General features: G+C 39.6%; 1 protein-coding gene across 3 annotated transcripts in view; it reads left to right on the top strand.

Annotated features, from left to right (window-relative positions):
- znf592 (zinc finger protein 592) overlaps positions 1-22,612 on the top strand; it is a 173,823-nt gene that overhangs the window by 58,167 nt on the left and 93,044 nt on the right. The window lies entirely within an intron of this gene.

Below are 22,612 nucleotides of genomic sequence, written 5' to 3'. Positions count from 1 at the left end.
GTGGCAGGTCCCGAGCTCCACCGGGTCCTGAAGTCCTCCGCACTGAGACAGGTTAAATAAGGGACTTGAGCATCCGTGTTTTTTTGGTATCCACGGGGGGGGGGGGGGGGGGCGGGGGGTCCGGAACCAATCCCCTGCAGATAAGGAGGGCCATCTGTAATTTCTAAAGTAAGTACATGTTCGGCATAGCATCATGAGCCAGAGGGCCTGTATTGTGCTGTAGGTTTTCTATGGTTCTGTATTTCTACTTGCTTCTTAAATGTTACAGTTAAATCAGTATCCATCATTTCCACTGGCAGCTCATTCCACACTCTCGCCATCCTCTGAAAGCTCCCCATCAAATTCCCCTTGAATATTTCACCTTTCACCCTTAAGCTATGACCTCAACTTCTAGTCTCACCCAACCAAAGTGCGGAAAAGCCTGCTTTCATTTAACCTATCTATACCCTTTGTAATTTTGTATACTGTATCTCTATCAAATCTCCCCCTCATTTCCTAGGGAATGAAGATCAAACCTGTTCAACCTTTGCCTAAAACTCAGATCCTCAAGTCCCAGCAACATGCTTGTAGATTTTCTCTGTACTTTTTCATACCTATCCTGTAGGTAGGTAACTGTAACTGTACACAGTACTCCAAATTTGGCCTCCCCAACATCTTAAACAACTTCAACTTAATATCCCAACAGTGCTCTGATTTATGAAGGCCCCTTTTTCTATAAATGCCTCCAAGGAAATGAATCTCAAAGTAGTACATGGTAGCATATAATGTTTTTCTGCCACTGCCCCCCCCCCCGATTTCCCTCTATTGTGAACATGTGCATCCCTTATACACCTCAAGGGACTTGCTCCCTATCCCACCATTTTTTCCTGACTAGAGTCTCAATATCCCTTGCCAACCAAGACTTCCTCAATCCAGCCAGCTTTGCCTTTCACTCCTATCTAATGCTATCAATGCAAGCCATGCTCCAATTTTGGACTGGTGCTCAGGCTAAAATCCTGTCTTTTTCCATGTCCATTTTAAACCAAATAGATTAATACTTACTAGTCCCAAAGTGCTCCCATGCCAACATGTCAACCACTTCGCCAGCCTTATTGACTAAGAGAAGGTTGAGTGTAGCCTTTTCTCTAGAAGGTCCATCTACATATTATTTCATAGAACTTTCCTAGATACACTTAACAGATTTTGCTCCATCTGATCCTTTGGCAATATGTCTGTCCCAGTCAACATTAAGGAAGTTGAAGTTATCAATTATTGCAGTCTTATTTTATCTGTAGTTAATCATTCTTGTTTGCTCCTTACTTCTAGCTGACTATTGGATAGCCTATCTCTCCAGCTTATAAATACCCAATTCGTATGGTCTGTGCATATGAGCGTTTGGGAAACTGGCGAGATGGAATTGCTGCTGTGAGGTTGCATGTATCTTCAGTCTTGTGGGAACTTTGTTGACAGCTGCATTTCCGACTTGCACATTGTTCAGGTTACAACAGTTCTCTGGAATAAACCCTATCATAATCTTCAGAGGACCTGTAGAGTGGAGTCCAACTAAATTCACTATTGTGATTGATGTTCCATCATATAAGGGTAGGGCAGTGGATGCTGTCTTTATTAATGCCTTTGACAATGTCCCTCGTGGCAGATTAGTCTGAAAGGTTAGATCACATAGGATCCAGGGAGAGATAGTGGGTTTGATTCATAATTGGCTCAATGGTAGGAAGCAGAAGGTGGTGCTTGAGGGTTGTTTCTCGGACTGGAGGTCTGTAGCTAGTGCTATAGGAGTCAATGCCTTTGTAATTTACATAAACAATTTAGTTGTGAATATACAAGAAATGGTTAGTAAATAGTAAAATAGATGGTGTTGTAAATAGTATACAAGGATAGAGGGACTTTGGAGTGTAAGTAGTATTGTAAGTGGTGATGAAGTTGTTTAGCACTTCATTAGCTGGGATATTGAGTATAGAAGTGTGATGTTATGTTGCAGTTGATATAAAATTGGTGAGGCCACACTTGGAATGCTATGTACATATTTGGTTGTCCTGTTAGAGGAAAGTATTATTAAACTAGAGCAAGTGCAGAAAAGTTTTATCATGTTTTTGCCTGGACATGGGGACCTGAGTTACAAGGACTTTATTCCCTGGAACATAGGAGATTGCGTAGTACCCCAATAGAGGCAAGTATGAGGGGCAAAATGAAGCTAAAAGCACATATCATCAACAGGAGATTCTGCAGATGCTGGATATCCAGAGCAACGCACACAAAATGATGGAGGAACTTGGGTCAGTTACCATCTATGGAAACAGTTGCTGTTTCAGCTTAAAACTCTGCCCTGGATGGTCCCAAGCCCCGGTTGAGAAAGGAGGAGGGTTGGCATGTAAAAATCCAGTGCTACAGAAATGCTAACTGAAGCTCCAAAGACCTCAAGAACTCTGGTGAGCTGCTTTCGGCTGCCTTTGCTCCATTAGGGGTAAGGGGCTTAAGTAAAAACAACTAAGTTTCGGGCCAAGAACTTTCGTCGGGTCTCGGCCTGAAACGTTCTCTGTTTATTCATTTCCATTGATGCTGCCTGACTTGCTGAGGGTGTGCTAGAAAAAGGATTGCATAGGTTGAAAATTAGAGATGAAAGGTTTAAAAGAGATGTCGAGAGCTGCTGCTTCACGCAAAGGGTGATGTGAATTTGCAATGAGTTGTCAGAAATAATGATTGAGGTGGGCATATGGGCAACATTCAAAAGCCATTTAGATACATGGATGGGACAAGTTTAGAAGACTGTGGACCAAATGTAGGCAGTTGGGATTAGCTCACTGGGCAACACAATCAGAATGGATGTTAGGCCGAAGGCCTTGTTTCCGTGCTCTAACTCTGACCATGACTTCCATAAATTATGTGAAAGTGGATTTCCGTGGATTCATCTCAAATAATTCAGATGAAACAGCGGTAAGAGTGGAAGATTAAATGGACTTTAGGAAAAACCTTTGCAGAGGTGACTGAACAATTTGGCAGCTGCAGTACAGGCAGACGGATCACAGAATTAGTGGGGAAATAGTGAACAAATTGAAGAAATGTGTCTGTGTAGTCCAAGTAAATATTTACCATAGATTCTAACAATCTTGTAGAATGAAGCTAATGAATATTGCATAAAATGAGGAAATGCAGTGTAGATCAAAGGAAATAATAAGAGCATTGATCAGGCCCTCCTAACCTCCGGTGTGCATTTAAGAAGACATATAACAGGAAAGATGGAATTGAGTTAGAAAAGGAAACTAACTGAGTAAATAGTGAGAAGTAATCCTGAGGGATTAAGTGCCATAGAACAATGGTAGAAGTGGAGAAACTGGTTTGACAGTGCAAGTGTAAGGAGTGAGCCTAAGGGGAAAATGGCGCGACAGGGCTATGGGTCACAGCTGGTGAATTAAAGCAGCAGAAAATCATTATAGCTGGTGCGGAAAGCACTAGGCAAACAGTTGAGGGAAGTGGTATTGTCATAGTCAGCATAATGCTTGATGTATTGGGATAAATATTTAATTTATTGGGAAGTATGTTGTTGATTTGTACATTGGCTAGACTTTCTTGTTTATAAGTGCTTTGGAGTTTAACTTGACCAAAAATTTTCAAGACAAATGTTTTTATATTCACAATTAACCTGTACAATTGTTTCTGGATTGTAATGTATAAGACTCTGTTAGTGATATTGCCCCCCCCCAGCAAACTAAAATTTCAAGTTCAAAAAAATTCAAAGTACATACACTATCCGTCACCATATACAACCCTGATACTCATTTTCCTGTGGGCATACTCAGCAAATCTACAGAAGAATAACTATAACAGTATTAATGGAATATCAGTCAGAGTGCAGAAGACAACGAACTGTGCAAATATAAATAAATAGCAATAAATATCAAGAACGTGAAATAACAAAATAACAATAACAGGAGTCCTTAAAATGAGAGCATTGGTTGTGAGAACATCTCAATGAATGGGCAGTTGAATGTATGGGCCATTGTTCAAGAGCTTGTGGGTTGTGGGGTAGTAACTGTTCTTGAACCTAGTGATGCAAGTCTTGAGGCTCTTGTACCTGTTGGTAGCAGCGAGTAAAGAGCATGGTCTGGGTGCTGAGGATCTCTGATAATGGATGCTACCTTTCTATGAAAGCATTTCTTATAGATTGTATTCATATAGTGGTTGGGAGGGCTTTACCTATGATTTATTTGCTGGGCTGAATCCAATACATATTGTAGGATTTTCTGTTCAAAGACTTCGGTGTTTCCATACCAGGCTGTGATGTAGCCAGTCAATATACTCTCCACTACACATCTGTAGAAGTTTGTCAAAGTTTTAGATGTCATTCCAAATCTCCACAGATTCTACTAACCTACAGCACACCAGACCTGAAGTGAGAGTTTGAGACAATTTACATTAATGACCTGAGGAAGGTCCAAAATACAAGGTTTCCAAGTTTTCCAGTTAAATGCAAGTTCATATAATCATCATTCTTCAAAGGGATATAGATTGAGTAATTGGGCTAAAACCTGGCAAATGCTGTTTTTAATGTGCTGAGTCTGAGGACATGCATTTTAGTAAGAGGAATCAAAAGGTAGATTCATTTTTTAAAAAATGTGGAGACCAAATATATGAAGTTCAAAGGGTCAAGGTGTTCGAGTATATATATAAAAATAAATAGTGCAAAGAGAGGGAAAAATACTGAGGTAGTGTTCATGGATTTATTGTCCATTCAGAACTGTGGCAGATCAGAAATAACATCTCCAGGCTGATGATCAGCACAGCGACCTCAAGGATGCATGCTTAGCCCACTGTTCTACTTTCTCTACATCCATGATTGTATGGCTAGGCACAGCTCAAACACCATCAATAGATATGTTGACAACACAAAGATTGTTGATAGAATTTCATATGGTGATGAGGAGGTGTACAGGAGTGACATAGATCAGCTGGTTGAATGGTGTCGCAGCAACAAACTTGTACTCAGCATCAGTAAGAATAAGAGATTGATTGTGGGCTTCAGGAAGGGGAAGTTGAGGGAAGACACACCAGTCCTCATCGAGGGATCAAAAGTGGAAAGAATGAGCAGTTGCAAGTTCCTGGGTGTCAACGTTTCTTAGGATCTATCCTGATCCCAACATATTGATGCAGTTACAAAGACAGCACGATAGCTGCTATATTTTATTAGCAGTTTAAATAGAATTGGTATGTCACCAAAGACACTCAAAAATTTCTACAGATGGACAGTGGAGAACATTTTAACTGGTTGCATCATGCTCTGGTATGGAGGGGCCACCGAACAAGATCAGAAAAAGCTGCAGAAAGTTGTAACACAGCCAGCTCCATCATGGACACTAGCCTCCCCAGCATCCAGGACATCTTCAAAAGACGATGCTTCAAAAAAGCAGCATTCTTCATTTTAGGACCCTTATTATGCAGGATAAGCCTTCTTGTTGCTACCGTCAAAGAGGAAGTGCAAGAATCTGAAGATGCAAACACAATGTTTCAGGAACATCTTCCTAAAGTACATGAATCACAAAAAGTTAATAGGTATAGTCCGTGAGCCAGTAGGGTTGGTCGGTACCATCTGAGGGGAATAATGCTCATAGTGATTTTTGGCAAGGTATACATCTCTAGAGTTAGAAAATATATGATAGCATTGCACCAGTGGTAGCTTTGTGTGCTAGCATGCATTTTATAACACTACCCTTAAATAAGCATTACTGAAAAGTGGCCAATATAAAGTACAGCATATATAATCAACCTAGTGGTATTTTGTCATCAGTGATCCCTCTACATTGAAATTTGTCACAATGATAGCTGAGTTCAAGCACTTTTCATCAAATGTTGTTATAAAATTCTACATTGAAAACTATGTCAGTGGTGGCACTCACAGTACAGCGCCCAATTTCGGGAGAGTGAATCATTTCATTTTTAGAAAAAATATTTGTCTGTTGTTTATTTTGGAAAAGTCAATAAAAACCCTAGGACACATATAATCACATGGATTTGTAGAGAATTTATTCAGGAATTCAAGAAAGTACTCACTTTTTAAATATATTCCATATTAACATCAGTACAGCAGAAAATGTTACCCACTTCCCAAAAGGTAAAAAACCTCATTTGGAAAGAATTCTGGAGTTTTATCAATGTCATGATATTTTCCATGCTGTTGTAGCAAATCAAAACAATCTTAAGCTTTTGTCATAGCATATAGAATCACAGTACAATAATTCAAATGTGGGGTTCCACACGGCCGTAATTTGGTTGTAAAATTAATATATATAATCAAAGACTGCTTTCCATACTTTGTTTTCCATGCTTTCATAACCTATTAATAATCATAATAATTTTCCAAGTCTTCCACATCTTCACCTGAACTTCCCACATTCTCTGAGGTGGATGCCTGGTTCTCACAGTCTGCCAGTCTGCATATGTCAGTACACCTGAGACCATTTGCAACATACATACATCTTGGGAGTGAACATTTTTTTGAACAGTTACAGGCCAGTAGATCCAGGACGGCATTGGGTGCTGGCTGGCCTTCCATCCAGTGCACCACCAACTGTTCAGCTTCCTCTTCTGTCTCCATCTTCCATCCTCTGTCAACAGGGCTTGGCACTTGTGGGTCCTTCTCCAAACATCTTCTCCGTATACCAGCCTGGTAGTTGGCTCGCTGTGCATGTTTTGTTAAGCAGTCCTTGCATGGTAAGAGTTGATGACTTACAATTTCATTTTTTTTGGCACAGGAAAGCTGATACCTGAGCTCATTGACCTTGGTAGTCGCTGTTTTTAGGACATACAGGGGACATGTAAATGCCTCCAGTTTGTCCATCAGTTCTGGGGAGAGGTCCTATTCCTGACCCAATTCTAAGAATGTGTCCTGAGTTTCCCTGTTGCTGGTCAGAAGTTTTAGGGCACTTGTCTTCCTTTTGCCTGCAAAAGCGCTTACAGTGTCACATCCTGTATATGCATGCAACCCGATGAGAGCCCTACAAACCTCTATGCCAACAGTGGCAGCAACCTTCCTGGTGTCTACAAGCCTTATACGGGTTCTAGTGCCGCACTTCTGGAACAATGGGGGCTCAGAATTGTCACAAAATGCTAAAGACATGATAAAGACATCTGTGTCTTCTGAGCAGATTGGTATCCCTCTCTTGTGGTATGGGCAGCATGGAGAAGTAGGTGACCATCTGCTTCTTCTTGTTGACACTGAAGAGCTGACACCTCCTCACTGTCTTGAGATGTGATTCTGTAACATTTGTCATTCACAGTTGCATACAGAATCGAATCTTCTCCTGTAACTTTGCCCTGTACTCCGCCTTCCTCCATTCATGGACTATGAAGCTAATGGGACTATTTTTGGTACTGACTTTGGTCAGGAAGCTCCTCCACTGCCTCACCATCTGTGTGCCTATGATACCTTGCAACTCGTGACTAGTCTCTTCACCCTGTAGAGATCTTTCACTATTCTTGATAGAGTTCTCCTTGTCTGTGTTGAACACAACATCTATTCTGACTGCCTTCCCTCAGAGCTATACCCAGAATTGTTGTGGCAACATCTCTGAAAGTAACTTGATCACCTGTCACTCTTTGGGCCACGTTCTTTCCATCAACCACTGTAGAAGAGTTTCCTGGGAGTTGCTCTTCTACTGCTACATTTTTCTGCAAATTTGTGGCTAAAGTAGCTTTCTCAGCAATCCTTCTGGTGTGGACAGGGCCCAGGGCAATGTTCCAAGGGGATGAGAAAGGATATCCTCCATACGTAGACTGCGCCCTTGTGCCATCACTATGATGTGTCCAAACAAAGACCTATCTGCTTTCAAGATGATCGCCCTCCCATTTGATTTCACTTCTCTCTCTTGCACACATCACTGAATGTTTTTAGCTTGTTGGTTTTCATTGGGTCATGGAATTTCTTTGGTGGGTCTTCCTCTAGTCTCTCATCTTTGAAGGTCGCATAGCATTGCTCACCAATCTCATATGCCTTCATCAGGTCAGAGGCAATGTCCTTTGCCGTAGAGATGCTAATGAGGTCCTGCTTCTCTGCAAATGGGTTGACCCATTCATGTATGAGGCTAACCACTGCTAAACTGTTTCCTCATCTTTCTGGATTCTTAGCTGCTGTAGCTCCACATGACAAAACTCTGATTTGTTGCTTTGCACCATCTTCCTTAACTGTCCCAGGAATGCACTACGGTGCTCAGCTGTTATGATAGCTTGATAGCTCCAGCATTCAGGCTGAACCATGATGTGCCTCCAGCAGTCTGTGTATCTTTGTTCACTGTTGTTTCAGTAGCCTGGTCCACAGGGATCTTCCCAAAGGGGTTGTTACTTGACAGCTGCACTGAGAATTGGCCAGTCTCGAAGGCCTCATACATAAAGGATTGTTCTCTGGGAGGTTCATCATCTGAGCAAAGTAAGGGGACAGGTACCTGGCATAATTCATCTTATCATAGGCAAAGCAGCATGGGATCATGGTTCTTATAGCCCTCACGAGAGGCGCGCAGAAGCTCAAGTACTATGTTCTCTACCATGTCACTGTATGGTATCCAGAATGCGGATAACTCTCCATTGTTGTGACGGAAGTGTTCCAGAAAGTCTGTCCACAGGGTTATCAGCTCAGCTCAGAGTGGACCTTGCAGCAGATTCAACTTCTGTTGGTTCAAGTCACTGGCCATGTCGTTCACATGGTCTAAGAATGATTTGAAGAAACTACCACTGCTGCAATGCTGTCACATGTTTTCGAGCACTGGGGTGTATACCTTGCCAAAAATCACTATAAGAATTATTCCCCCCCCCCCCCCCCCCAGGTGATACTGGTGGCCCAAATTTGGGGTCCTGGCTCACGGACTAGTAAGTTCACCAAGTAGTTAAGAAGGCAACTGTCGTGTTTGCATTATTGTGAGAATAGGATGGTATTGTTACAGCTGCATATGGTATTAATGAAGTCACACCTGAAAAGATTGTGCACAGTTTTGATACCCTTGTGTGAAAAAGGATATTGTAAATTTGGAGGCAATCCAGAGGTGATTCATCAAGGGTGAGAAAGTTCTCCTATCAAGAGAGCCTGGGTAGTTTGAGTATTCCAGGAAGTTAGAAGAATGAGGGGTGACCTTATTCAAACATACAAGTTCCTAGGGGGTTGGGCTTGATAAGATAGATGTTGAGATGGTTTCACTAGTGGGAGAGTCATAAGCAATGAGACTTGGCTACAAAATAAGGACCAAATAATTTAAAACTGATGTGCTTAGAATTTTTTCTGAGTGAGAGGAATCTCTAGAAACATATGCCCGTGAGGGTGGTGGTACCAGATCAGTAGGTATATTTATGATGGAGATAAATAGTTGAACAGTGATGGAATATGGGAAGCTGGTATTGAAGAGGAGATGAGATCCGCATAAACCGGCCACAATTGTACTTAATAGTGGGAATTAACGCTACTATATGTTTATGTTCTTAAAGGGTGGTGTAAAATTTCTGAACAATTTGCTCCAGACCTTTTAGTTATGGTGCAGTCAGAGAATGGTGTGAGGAGTAAGTGGAACACAGATGATGGAAATTATAAGCAAGAATCCTCAAAATTGAGAGTATGATATGTTGCCTACCATTGCAAGTGTAAGGGGCAACTTAAATCACCTTGAAAAGATTCAGGAAAAGGTCAGAGGCTTTAATAAATAAAAGTATTCTGGAAGAAACTTGTTGAAATTACTCTATAACAGACCAAAGAAGAATTTGTCAGAGCTATGCCACATTGACCATAACTGAAGGCAAAGCCAAATGATGAAAATAAAGGAGAGGTGAATTGGAGATGCATTGGAGTGGGAAAAAAAAATGTTAGTGTATTTGACTAAAAAGTATTCAATATACAAACGGGAGTTATAGGATTACATTGAATTTTGGGCTTGCATTCAGTTTGGGTGGTATAAAATGGTGCCTGTTGCTGAGTCAATGCTGCAAAGTGTTATAGGGCTGAGAAATCTATCTTAGGACAAAGTCCCTTCAGTAAAGAAAATAATACATTAAAGTATGCTGTGGAGAATTTGGCATAAGGATATAATGGACGCTGTTTATAAGTATCAGCTAAGAGATCTAGAATGTATAGATGTAAAGATTAGTTACGTGTATGGTTTTGGCAGAGTAGTTTCAATGAGGGTTTTAACTTTAATGAAGATTAGGAAAAGCAGACTAGAAGGTCATAATTTTCTTAAAGTCTGGGGATAGAACAGCCATATTGGTTTAATAAGTTTTGATGTAATTATAAATCTAACTGAGCTTAAACATTGAAACAGCAGCAATTAAATGTGATCACATTTGTTGCTGTGTTTGAAAAGGAGTAATACAAACAAGTGACTTGAGATTGTAGAAATAAGGAAGGCTGTCTTCTGTTAGATAAGGCAGAGACAGTTCACTGTAAACTGTGCAAGTTCATTAAATGGCTAACTGGGAGTTGCTTCACTAAAAAAATGAAATGGAACCAGTTTCAATCTTTTGAGTAAGGGGACTATACGTCAAAAAAATCTGCAGATGACAAAAGGGAAACCAGTAACACAAAACTTATGTTAATGCAAAATGTAGTGCAGGTTCTGGTGATAGAACAAAAGGAAAATGTGTGTCAAATTAGAAAGATTTGCAGAAAAGGAGAATGGAAAGAAAATTGCATGGTATGTCAAAACACAAACCAAGTTGTTTATATTCACCAAGATAATGGTTCGGAACAAAATAGGCCTCATGAAATTTGATAAAGAGTACATGAAACTAAAGAGATAGTGGAAGTTGAATATGTGAATCAATTTTTAACATTAAGGAAGGTGTTAGCATCCTGAATATTCCAGGGAAGTAATATTAAATTGCAAATGAGAATTGACATCAATAAAATAATATTGTTGTGTACTATCGTAGAATTGAAGGCTTATTAGTGATTTAATACCTCTACCATTGGGAGGAGGTACACAAGCCTTGAAGACTCAGACTCAAATCACTTGGGCAAAGCTTCTTCCCCTCCACTGTTAGATTTCTGAATGGACTGTCAACACTACCTTGTTACTGCTTTTTCACATTCACATTTTTTGATGTGATAGCAAATTTTACATACCCAAGTCAGTGATGATCTGATTCTGATATGGAAATTGTAAAGTCAGAGGGAGACAAGATAATCGGCAGTTACTGTAATTGTCAGAACATAACTGATGACTTATGATCTGTCTTTGACTATTTGCCATATTTATTATGTAATGCGCTGCAAGGTTTCACTGCTAATTTAATAGTTCTTTTGTAATGTTCACTGCTGAAGTAACGGTTTCTCTGTAGCAGCAATTGTTGGGGTTATGACTGGAGATAACAGGACTGTGGGTGCATGTTAGACAATCAGGATTTTGTTGCCCTGTCTTGTGATTCTGGAGGCAGTTGATTTTGTGGGCTTTTGCCAGAGGGAGAGAGAGAGGGGTGAAGAGAGAAGACACGAATGGAGAGATTTGGTAGACTGCCGGAGGGGGTGGACTTGGAGTGAGGGTCTGAAGGGCAGCGACAATCGGAGGAGGTCAATGGGGATTGATCGGCCTATGAGTGAGCTCCAACTTTGTGCAGACTGTTTAATAAGATTTGGGCCCTTATGTTTTATATTTTGGTTCTCTACTAACCATATAGTCAAGAGTTATAAAGTTTAATCACATATTGTGTACTGTTTGTTATTTCGGGGTACTGATTTGTAACGAGACACATTACGCAGCATCCACCCAAATGAGATTTCTTAAGTTTGGCCAGGCAGGGGGTTATCACTCCCTATATTAAGCCGCTGGCGAAGCAAGTGTTAAAAGCAAATAATGGAAAGGAAATCCAAGTTTTATACTAATTTTATATGTATAACATAAAGAAACACTGCTGATTAAAGTATAAAATAAAAATATTAGTAGGTTAAGTGATTTGGACAAAGTGGAGGTAAACAGAACTCTCATACACTCTAATACGAAGTCATCCAATTTGGACCTTAGAAAGATAGAGTAGAATTTTCCAAATAAGGGAACATGATGGTGTAAAGCATGTTGTCTGTCTGTCTATATGTGTAGTTCATTATAATCTTCTGAATGGAGAACAGCAACTGTCCCAAGCTATGGAATGATCTAATGTGCTCAAGATAGAAGGGGAATTTTTAAAAAATCTGTAGATGCTGGATATCTAAAACAAAAATGGAAAGTGCTGGAAGAAGTCAGCAGATCTGGCAGCATCTCTTGACAGGGAAACAGTAAACATTTTACTTTCAAGGCTTTTCAGAACCGAGAAAAGATTTTTTGTACTTTATGATGTAATGGTGTACTAAATCAGTGAATGCAGGAAAGTTATTCTCACAGACAGAAGTCCATGAAATGGGACTGTATTCAAAAAATAAACCCAAATATTTTCAGGAGTGAAGTTTAGTAACACACACAGATGGTGATAGTACTTTGGAATGCTGTTTTGCAAATGATGTTACAATTGCTTGTTTTAAATCTAAGAGTTTTGTTGACAATGAACGTTAATGGAATGGAAGAAAAAGTGGACGAATGAATCTTTGTCACAAATGAGCTGTGATCTCATTAAATGGTAGAACAAACTGAGGGCCAGATTGCTCAGTCTTGTTCCTTTGCTCATAGTTCAAAGTACAGGCAGTCCACGGGTTACAAGCAAGTTCCATTCCTGAGTCTGTCTTTAAGTTGGATTTGTAGGTAGGTTGGAACAGCTACATCCGGTATTATTTAGCATCAGTTAATCAAACATTTGTCTTCGTATGTAGTATATATTTTACCTTTCTATGCATATAAAACACTTAAGAAATGTATGTATTTCAATAATTAAACCACTGCATTGCTTAGTAATATTTGTAGCTTTCATCGGGGCAGGGCCTTTCACATGCTCCATTATTCTCACTTTATCCTTTACCTGTATCCTTTACAATTGTTCCAATCGTTGACCGGCTGTAGCCTAAAGCTTTTCCAATGACGTTTCACCTCTTTCGAAAGAAAGGGAGGAAGGAAGTCCCTAGTTTGTGGGAACATTTCCATGATGCGTCATGTGAAGTTATCCCCTTTGGTTGAGGGGTAATAACTGTTCCTGAACCTGGTGGTGCGAGTCCTGAGGCTACTTTACTACCTTCTGATTGGCAACAGTGAGAAGAGAGCATGTCCTGGGTGGTGGGAATTCCTGATGATGGATGTTGCTTTCCTTTGACAACATTTCTTATGGGTGTACTCAATGGCAGGAAGAGCTTTACCCATGATGGACTGGGTATTCAGTACTTTCTGTAGGGTTTTCCATAGAGTGTAAGGAACTACTTGGAAGATATTACTGAATATGAAGAGGCAGTTTTCTCTTCACTGAAGTGGTTCCAGTTGTGTTTAATGTTTAACAAGCCATGGGATTGACCTGTTGGGCACAAAATTGAATAATAATAAGTGTAAACTGACACATTTGAGCTTCAAATTGACCGTAAAAGGAAACAATTACTGATGTGTGTGTCAGTTTGTCAAAGTATATACATGTGAGTATCTTTCTTCATGAGAATTTTTGGACATGTATAGAGCTTGCTTGAATTTTTTACATGCATATAAAGAATTTTCCTTTTTTATAAGTATGTTTAACCATACCATTAGAATTGTCCCTTCTGCAAGGGAATTTTATTAAGAGAACCAGTTTAAGATGGCAAATACTGAATTGAGCATTAAAAGCTAGAAATATTCGAGTCATAGACAGGGCAGCACAGGAACAGACTGTTCAGCGTGCTGTGTCCACACTCACCATGATGCCCATGTAAACAAATTCCATTTCCTCATATATGACCTTTTAGATGTGGCTATCACATAGCTTCTGCCAACTCTATCATTCTGTAAGTATTAAACTTCCCCTTCTCACCTTAAACCTATGCCATCTAGCATTTGATGTTTCTACCCTGGAGAAAAAGACTCTGGCTATATGCTCTAACTTTGCCCCTCACAATTTTGTTCACCTCTGTCGGGTTGCCCCTCAGCATCCAGTGCTCCAGAGGAGTAATCAGTTTGTCTAACCTCTGCTTCTAGGTGATTCTCTAATCCAGGCAACATCCTGGTTAACCTTTTATGCACCCTTTCCAAATCCTTCATATCCTTCATGTTGTGTGATGCGCAGATCTACAGACAATACTTTGAATGTGACCTGAACCAGTGTTTCATACGATTGCGACATGACTTACCAACTTCTCAGTGCCCTGACCAATGAAAGCAAATATGCTGTATGTTTCCTATACCAACCTATTTGTGTTGCCACTTTCACAGCGCTGTGGACTTGACTGTGTACAGTTGGCCCTCCTTATCTGCGAGGGATTGGTTCCGGGACCCTTCACGGATACCAAAATTCACAGATGCTTAAGTCCCTTATTCAACCTGTCTCAATGCGGTGGATCCTAGGACCCAGTGGAACCCCAGACCTTATTTAACCTGTCTCAGCGCAGTGGACATTAGGACCCGGTGGCAGAACTCTGAATCCGCAGTGTTTCTGTTCACGAAAATAATCATGATCACGATTGAAAATAAAGTGGAAATAATAAAGCGATTGGAAAGAGGTGAAACGCCATCGGCCATTGGAAAAGCGTTAGGCTACATCGGTCAACGATCGGAACAATTTTAAAGGATAAAGTGAGAAAGGCTCTGCCCCGATGGAAGCTACAATTATTACTAAGCAACGCAGTGGTTTAATTATGGGGTTTTGGGTTTTTGATCCTCTATGTAAATCCGGCATGGTGGAGAGCGCACTCGGGAGCAGTCTGTCACTCGATAGAACTCGGGAAATTCCAATCCTGAGCCCGGCGTTAAAACATACGTTCTTAAGTGTTTTATATGCATAGTAAGGTAAAATGTATACTATATACTAAGACAAACGTTTGACTAACTGACACTAAATAACACTGGATGTACCTGTTCCGACTTACTTAGCAAGAGAACTTCCGATTTTTTGGATCCTGATGCACAGTAACCTACGCACATCCTCCCGTATACTTTAAATCATCTCTAGATTACTTATAATACCTAATACAATGTAAATGCTATGTAAGATAGTTGTTATACTACATTGTTTAGGGAATAATGACAAGAAAAAAATGTCTGTACATGCTCGAACAAGTGCTGGAAGAGCACTTCCAGGTTTTCGCAATTCGCGGTGGGTTGAATTCACGCATGCGGAATTCGCAGATAAGAAGGCCAACTGTACTTTTCTCTTGTATTTGATCTCCCAATGTGCAATGCTTTATACATGTCCAGAATTAAATTTTATCTGTTGTTTCTATGTCCATATTTCCAAATATCTGGCCTGTTGTACTTTTGACAGCTCTTACTATCTACAACTCTGCCAATGTTTGTTACCTATAAAGTCACTACTCATCCCATGTACACTTTTGTCCAAATATATATCTCACAAACAACAGAAGTCCCATAATTTAACCTGGTGTAACAGATAGCCAGTTGGAATAGCTCCTGTCCACCACTACCTACCCCCTATCTCTATAGCCAAGTTAATTTTAAATAGTTTTCTAAGTCACAACGGACCATGTGCACCTTGACCTGCTGGATCAGCTTACCTTGTGGGATCTTGTTGAATGGTAAGGTCAGGTGTTCTTTGTAGAAAGATGAATAAAATTAACATTATCAGGTGAGAGAACTGGAAAAGCGATTTTTAAAAAGGAACTTTTAGAGAAGCTAATAGCAGGGATAGATGGGACAATGGAAATAAATATCAAACAATGAGTCCAAGTTAAATGGGTTAATGATATAGTAGAATGTGATAATATATGATATGAGTCATACAAAGCTATAGTAGTGGAGAGAGAAAAATCGAACCAGAATCTCAGATAACTTGCAATAGAAATTGCCAGTACTGATGCAGAAAGAAAAGACAAGACAAAGTTGAAAAATTCAGTGTTAAATCCAGAAGGCTACAGCATGTCCTGATTGAAGGTATCTGTCCTTACGTTGTTCCTGCTATAACAGTGCAAGGGACTACAAATGGATAGGTCAGTGTGGTAGAGATGGGAATTAATGTGGTAGGCAACTGAAAGCTTGGTGTTGATGCTCTGGACTGAACATAGGTACTTCATGAAGCTTCCATCTGATTTGTGTCTAGCCTCTCTGTAGAAGGGACCACATTGTGAACAGTGAATTGAACCAAGTGCAAGTGAATTACAGATTCACTGGGGAAACAGAGTCCCTGTGTGATGAGAAGGGAAGAGATGAATGGATATATGATGCAGTTCTTCCATTGTACAGGAAGTTGTTAGGTTAAACCAGGGGGCTGCAAAGAGAACGGACCCTGTGAAATGCTGAAAGTGGAGAAGAGTTCATCTCCAACCTGAAATATTAACTTTATATTTTGACTGCCTAACTTACTGTTGTGTTGCTGTTATTTTCTGTTTTATTTAATATTTCCAACATCAGCTTTTATTATTGCTAAACAGTTTGGTTGAGGTGAATACGTCAGATTGGTTTACAGAGGGCTGTGTGTCTTGGAATGTGTTTTTGAAATGAGTAAGGGGAGTAGACATCGTGTTCACATCAAATGTTCTAATTTAGTAGTTGATAGAAGAGAGGTGATAATATTAAGATTGAAATAGGATTAGAACCACTTGATATGTCATGTCAACACCAAAACAAATGCTATTGCCAATACAAAAAATAATGCTGGATCCCCTGATCCTGATAATGATATATGGAGCAATCATATTAAAGCTAAGGTGTGAATTCTGGATGTGACAACCTTCTGCCAATATCAAGGTGTGTAAAACCAAAGGTTATGTAAAAACAAATTTTGTTGATTGCATCTTTTAGTTATTGCTGCCTAAGATAAATACAGGGCTAAATAAGAAGAAAAATTGATTCTCTGCCCTGCAAGTTTAGCAGAAAGGCTGCAGGAAGTTTATTTATATTTTAGTATCCCAGACTCTTAAGAAAAATTTGTAGTTTCCAAAATTGCAGTATCTCTAATCTATGCATTAGATTAATTTAGATTTTTTTGTAACAAATGAACATGTTTTGATTTTAGTGGATCCAAAAAAAATCACAATACTTGTAAATTTTTAAATGCTAATATGTTACGCACAGATGATAAAAGATTCCATATGAGGAATGGTTGGTGGGGAGGGCGGAAGGGTTAGAAGGGAAAGCTTAGTTTGCTTTATTCTGTTATTTATTTGCTATTTTTATTTGATTTACTTGTAGTCCATTTAGGTTTGGTAACAAGTTCAGAAGTAATGATGGAGGGGAGTGCTACTTTATGGTTCGCCTATCTTTTTTGTAATCATTAGTGAAATGTAGCTATTTTACATACCACAGACTCTCATGATAATAACCTTTGGTACAGTTGGTTGAAGGATAATATCGTACAGGATAACTTCCTACAAAATAGTGCTGCAGTATTTTTTCATCTGCCAAAAGTATATACAACCTTCACTCTCTGTCTACCTGTAATCTGGTTCCTTCGATAATCCGGCACTGATTTCAAATTTTCCACGCAACTGTAATTTCAAATTTCCTGGGACACCGTACCAATCTGCTGCGCATTGTTTTGGTTACCCTAGAACAGTTCACATGTTGGCGTGCTCTTGTAAGCACAGACAGGCAATTCCTGCTTGTTTTCCTGCATTTATTAATATTATTTGCATGAGGCGCGGCCCCCAGCACCCGCCAATGGCGGGGCAGCTGGCGCACGCTGGGTCGGTCCGCCTGCTGGCAGATGCACACTGCCCTCCAGCATCACCTAGCCAGTGCTCCGTTCTCTTCTACCTATGACCTCAGATCAGACATGGCGACCCGCTGAATTTAAGCATATTACTAAGCGGAGGAAAAGAAACTAATGAGGATTCCCTCAGTAACTGCGAGTGAAGAGGGAAGAGCCCAGCACCAAATCCCTGGCCACCTGGCGGTTGCGTGAAATGTGGCGTATAGAAGACCTCCTTTCTCCGACTTCTGCTTCTGCTCACCCAGATGTGCTGCCACCAACATCAACTGTTTTTGAAGAAACTGTTGTGCCAGTTTCAGCACCAGTTCCTGATGCTTCACTCATTTTTCAAGATGAAGATGTTGATAATCCTGACAACCCCACACTTGCAAACATATAACTTTGCCTAAAGGCATATGAAACATCTCACTTTAGAAGCGGAAGTGCTCAACTGTTCTGTATAAGTTAATTCCTGTACATTTACCTGTACCCTTTATTTTATCTGTGCCTGTACAGTATATTACTTTATTAAAATTTCACTTGCTACTCATTTAATATTTCTGTTTCATTATTATCTAACTTGTACTGATTTACATGATATTTTAAAGGTATGATGAGGCTATTGCTTAATGTGATCCTTCTGTAATTCGGCATTTTCACTAATCTGGCACTCCGCAGGTCCCAGTGGTGCCGGATTAGTGAAGGTCGACCTGTAAATACTTGGATTAACATCTCATCAATATGATGGCAACCTCAATAGCTTAGCACTTTGATATGTGCCCCTTTATTAGCCTGAAATGTTATTAAACTTTTGTTCTTTTTGTCACCTGTTCAGATCAGAGATAGTTCATAGAAATTTTTATTTCTAGACTTTGGAATGGCACTTTTGTTTTCTTCAGGTGGCTGGAAAACAAATTGTTCCCTCAAGCTTTTAAGTTTTTGATGTTCTACCTAGAGGAAAATCTGGTCAATGACTAGTGAGAAAAGTAGTTTGTAAATGTTGAGGGCATTTTTGTGTATTTGTCTTGCTATATTTTGGAAATTTTGTTCCTATGGAAATGCAGTATGAGATCTATGTACAGAGATAGCAGCTGATTTCAGGCAATATCAGTCAAGATCAGTGGAAGTTTGTTGTGAAGAGCACTGCACTACTCAATTATGGGCTTTCAGTGACCTTCTTCCTCATCTTCAAGAGTGATATCAAACTAAATTTTATGGATCTCTAGTGTCAGGCTGTGGGATCTGAAATCAATTTGTTATAATAAAATGGCCAGAAAGCACATTGGATGAAGTTTTGTTACGTTTTCCAAAATTATTTGCATTTTCTTATGGTTAGGAGGCAGTTAAATATCACTTGAATAAAATTTGGTAGGAAAAACAAATTTTTGTAGATTCACCTGATCATGTAAGCCCATTACTTAATCAGAATCATAAACAGAAATATTCTGTGTAAGATTTTGAATAACTTTAGTTTCTATTTTACATTAAAATCAAAAATTTAGCCTGTCTACAAGAATTGAATTTTGTAAGTGAACAGTATTTGGCTCAAACATGAAGAAATCTGCAGATGCTGGAAATTCAAGCAACACACAAAATGCTGGTGGAATGCAGCAGGCCAGGCAGCATCTATAGGAAGAAGAACAGTCGACATTTGGAGCCGAGATCCTTCATCAGGACTAACTGAAAGAAGAGATAGAGATTTGAAAGTGGGAGGGGGAGGGGGAGATCCAAAATGATAGGAGAAGACAGGATGGGGAGGGATGAAGCTATGAGCTGGAAAGTTGATTGGCAAAAGGCATACACAGCTGGAGAGGGAGAGGATCATGGGATGGGAGGCCCCCTTCTTACCCCCCCTATTTCCTTTTTTTTTACTCTTCTCTCTCTGCCCCTCTCACAATAACTCCTTGCCTGCTCTCCATCTTCATCTGGTGCTCCCCTCCCCCTTTCTTTCTTCCTAGGCCTCCCATCCCATGATCCTCTCCCTCTCCAGTTGTGTATCCCTTTTGCCAATCAACTTTCTAGCTCTTAGCTTCATCCCTCCCCCTCCTGTCTTTCCTATCATTTCAGATCTCCACCGCCCCCTCCCACTGTCAAATACAGTATCTTACTATCTCTTCTTTCAGTTAGTCCTGAAGAAGGGTCTCGGCCCAAAACATCGATTGTACTTCTTCCTATAGATGCTGCCTGGCCTGCTGCGTTCCACCAGCATTTTGTGTGTGGTTTTTGGCTCAAGTTCATTGAGTGATCTACATTGTTTACCTTCATTTGCAGCTAACCAAGTTAATTTAAACCTATTAGTTGTGGCTACCGCAGAGTTGAAGGCCTTTGTGAAGAAGGGAATTGAAGTTGTACTTGGAACTGGGTCTGTTGGATGGAGATTTGATGGCAAGGACCTAGAGAAATAGAGTACAAAGTTCTCAGCAACAGTCACAGCAGGTTACCCAAAAGCAGCCAGAACTTGGACCCTGTTTCCGCACACACCAATCAACTTTCTCATTCCAAAGAAAAGGGTTTTAATGTTTTCTATACAGTATTACTTCCAGTTGGCCAACTTGGGGTGGAAGCAATGAGTAAAATAGAATTACACTGAGGGTCATTAGGAGTTTTTTTTATATTGTTGTTTAAGTTGTTCATCAGTACAGCTTATCCCCTGTATTGAGCAGGTTCCATTTTTACAGATATCTGTCAATCAATTTTTTTCCATAAGTCAGAAAATATGCAAATCACTGTATGGTAGTCATACTTAAATATTGTAGTAAGTGGCATCTAAAGGACAAGATGAAAGAGAGAACAATTGCCAAAAGTCAAGAGAGAGAGGGGGAAGAAACTAGTTCCGTCATTCATTGGTTTGAATAGATATCTGGACGTCAAACTTATGAGTTTAATAATAATTTTGTGGGAGCTAATTTATATGTAAGGGTGTCCATTAGTCAGATGCACATAACCTGATGGTGTCCTATAATGTTTTGACTTCAAAAAATTAAGGAAATTAGAAATATTTATACTGAATGGCATTCTGTAAAATCACATCTGGTGATGGAGAAATCAGCCATGTATTTCCACAGGCATCACAGTCACCAACTCAGACAGCATAAATAATTACTGCTATATAATTATACTTAAATATATCTTGTGTCTTACTGATTATTATAGCCATCTGTCTCTACTTATGTAATATTTTTTGTGTGGCTCAATGCAAACCCTGGGCACTCAAGATTTTCTCACATCATTATTTTCAATTAAAGGCCATGTAGAAGGAAAGGAGAAATTGTTTTGGCTAAATTTACATCTATTTCCAAGTAGTCTTGCTGTGGTTCATTTGAGGCAATAAAAATGACATTGGTGGATGAGATATAAAAATGAAAAAGTGTCTTGGTCACCATTGTTGGAATATTGGCTCCTTGTACTCAAAACTAACTGAATGGTGAGAGCCATTCATCTCCTAGTCTATACAGATTCTATACAAGAATGATCTAGTTAGTCTTGCTAACCAGCCTTATTCCCCATAGCCTAGCAAATTCTCTCCTTTCCTAGTATGCTTCTCCAGCGGCCAATACTCTGATCAACAAAAATGCCATCACAAGGCAATATAGTTGTAGAAAAATGTAGGAGTTACAAGTCATTCAGCTCTTCTGACATGTTCCTTCATTCAGTAAGGTCATAGCTGACCCACTAATGAATAGTCTCAATGGCATATTCCTGGTCTTTCTCATACTCCTTAACACCTTCTGTGTCTAGAATTCTTAGCTTTCTCCTTAAATATATTCAGCAACTGGGTTTTCGCAGCCTTTTGTAATAGAGAATTCCAGAGATCCTCCACACTGGGTAAAGGAGTTTCTCTACATCTCAGTCCTAACTGTCTTGCCCTCTATCCTGAAACTGTGATCTCTGAATCTTATCACAACTAAGGGAAACATCCATTCTGAATCTAGCTTCCGAGCCCTGGTAGAATTTTATATATTTTATTGACTCTTCTTAATCACTTGTTCATATAGCCTAATCACCCCAATTTCATATGCCGATCATGCCTTTCCATTTCATTGTATCCGTTTGTATTCTTTGGTCAGGAGACCAAATGTTCCAGGTGTAGTTTCACCAAAGAACTGCGTTATTGTAGGAATTATAGTTGCCTTTGTTGCACTCTGTATATTGCAAATGTATCCTCTTTTGGGTCATGAGACCAAAACTGCAGAATATTCCAACTGTAGATATTGTCTAAGACAATGACAAAACGGATTACTGTGTATCCTGTTCCAATACAATAAAGATCATTTCTTTTGCATTGCCTTAATTTCTGATGCTAGATTAGATGGTTCAGCTTGTTCCCAGCATGAGCACTGAGAGTTCAAGGATTGATTGCTCCTTTCCTAAATTCAGTGCCAAAAGGCGGTGTTAAATTTAGTATAGAATATGTACCTCTTGTTTTCAAACCAGCATTATAGTGCCTTTACTTTTGTTAGTGTCTATGGCCATAAATTGCTATGTCAATACTTCTGTCAACTGCCAGTGAGTAACTCTATATTTTGACCACGAAACAGCATCAGCAAATTTGCAATTAGTCTTAACTTCAGTGGGCTGATGGCTTTCTCCTTTAATTCCATGTAATTTCCTTTAGTTTGAGCTATCTGTTATAAAGGTAGCATGAGTTTGCCTGTACAATTATTGTCTGCTGGCGTATAATGAACTGAAGTGACTATAAAAAGGTTGCAATGATAAAAGCATCTTTAAAAATATATTCTTCAAATATGAAGTGGTGTTTATATGAAATGCAAACGACCTGTCCTCACGTCCTCTAATTGGTCTGAAATAGTATAGAATAATTGCACATCCATCTGTTATCTTTGTGTATAAATGCTTTGTGTATAAATGCTGACTTGAGACCATTTGCACCAAAGGCACGAAACCA

The sequence above is a fragment of the Hemitrygon akajei genome, chromosome 21 (assembly GCF_048418815.1).
Source record: "Hemitrygon akajei chromosome 21, sHemAka1.3, whole genome shotgun sequence".
Lineage (NCBI taxonomy): Eukaryota > Metazoa > Chordata > Chondrichthyes > Myliobatiformes > Dasyatidae > Hemitrygon > Hemitrygon akajei.
Note: the sequence above shows the minus strand (reverse complement) of the source record. Positions and strands in the feature narration are given on the sequence as shown.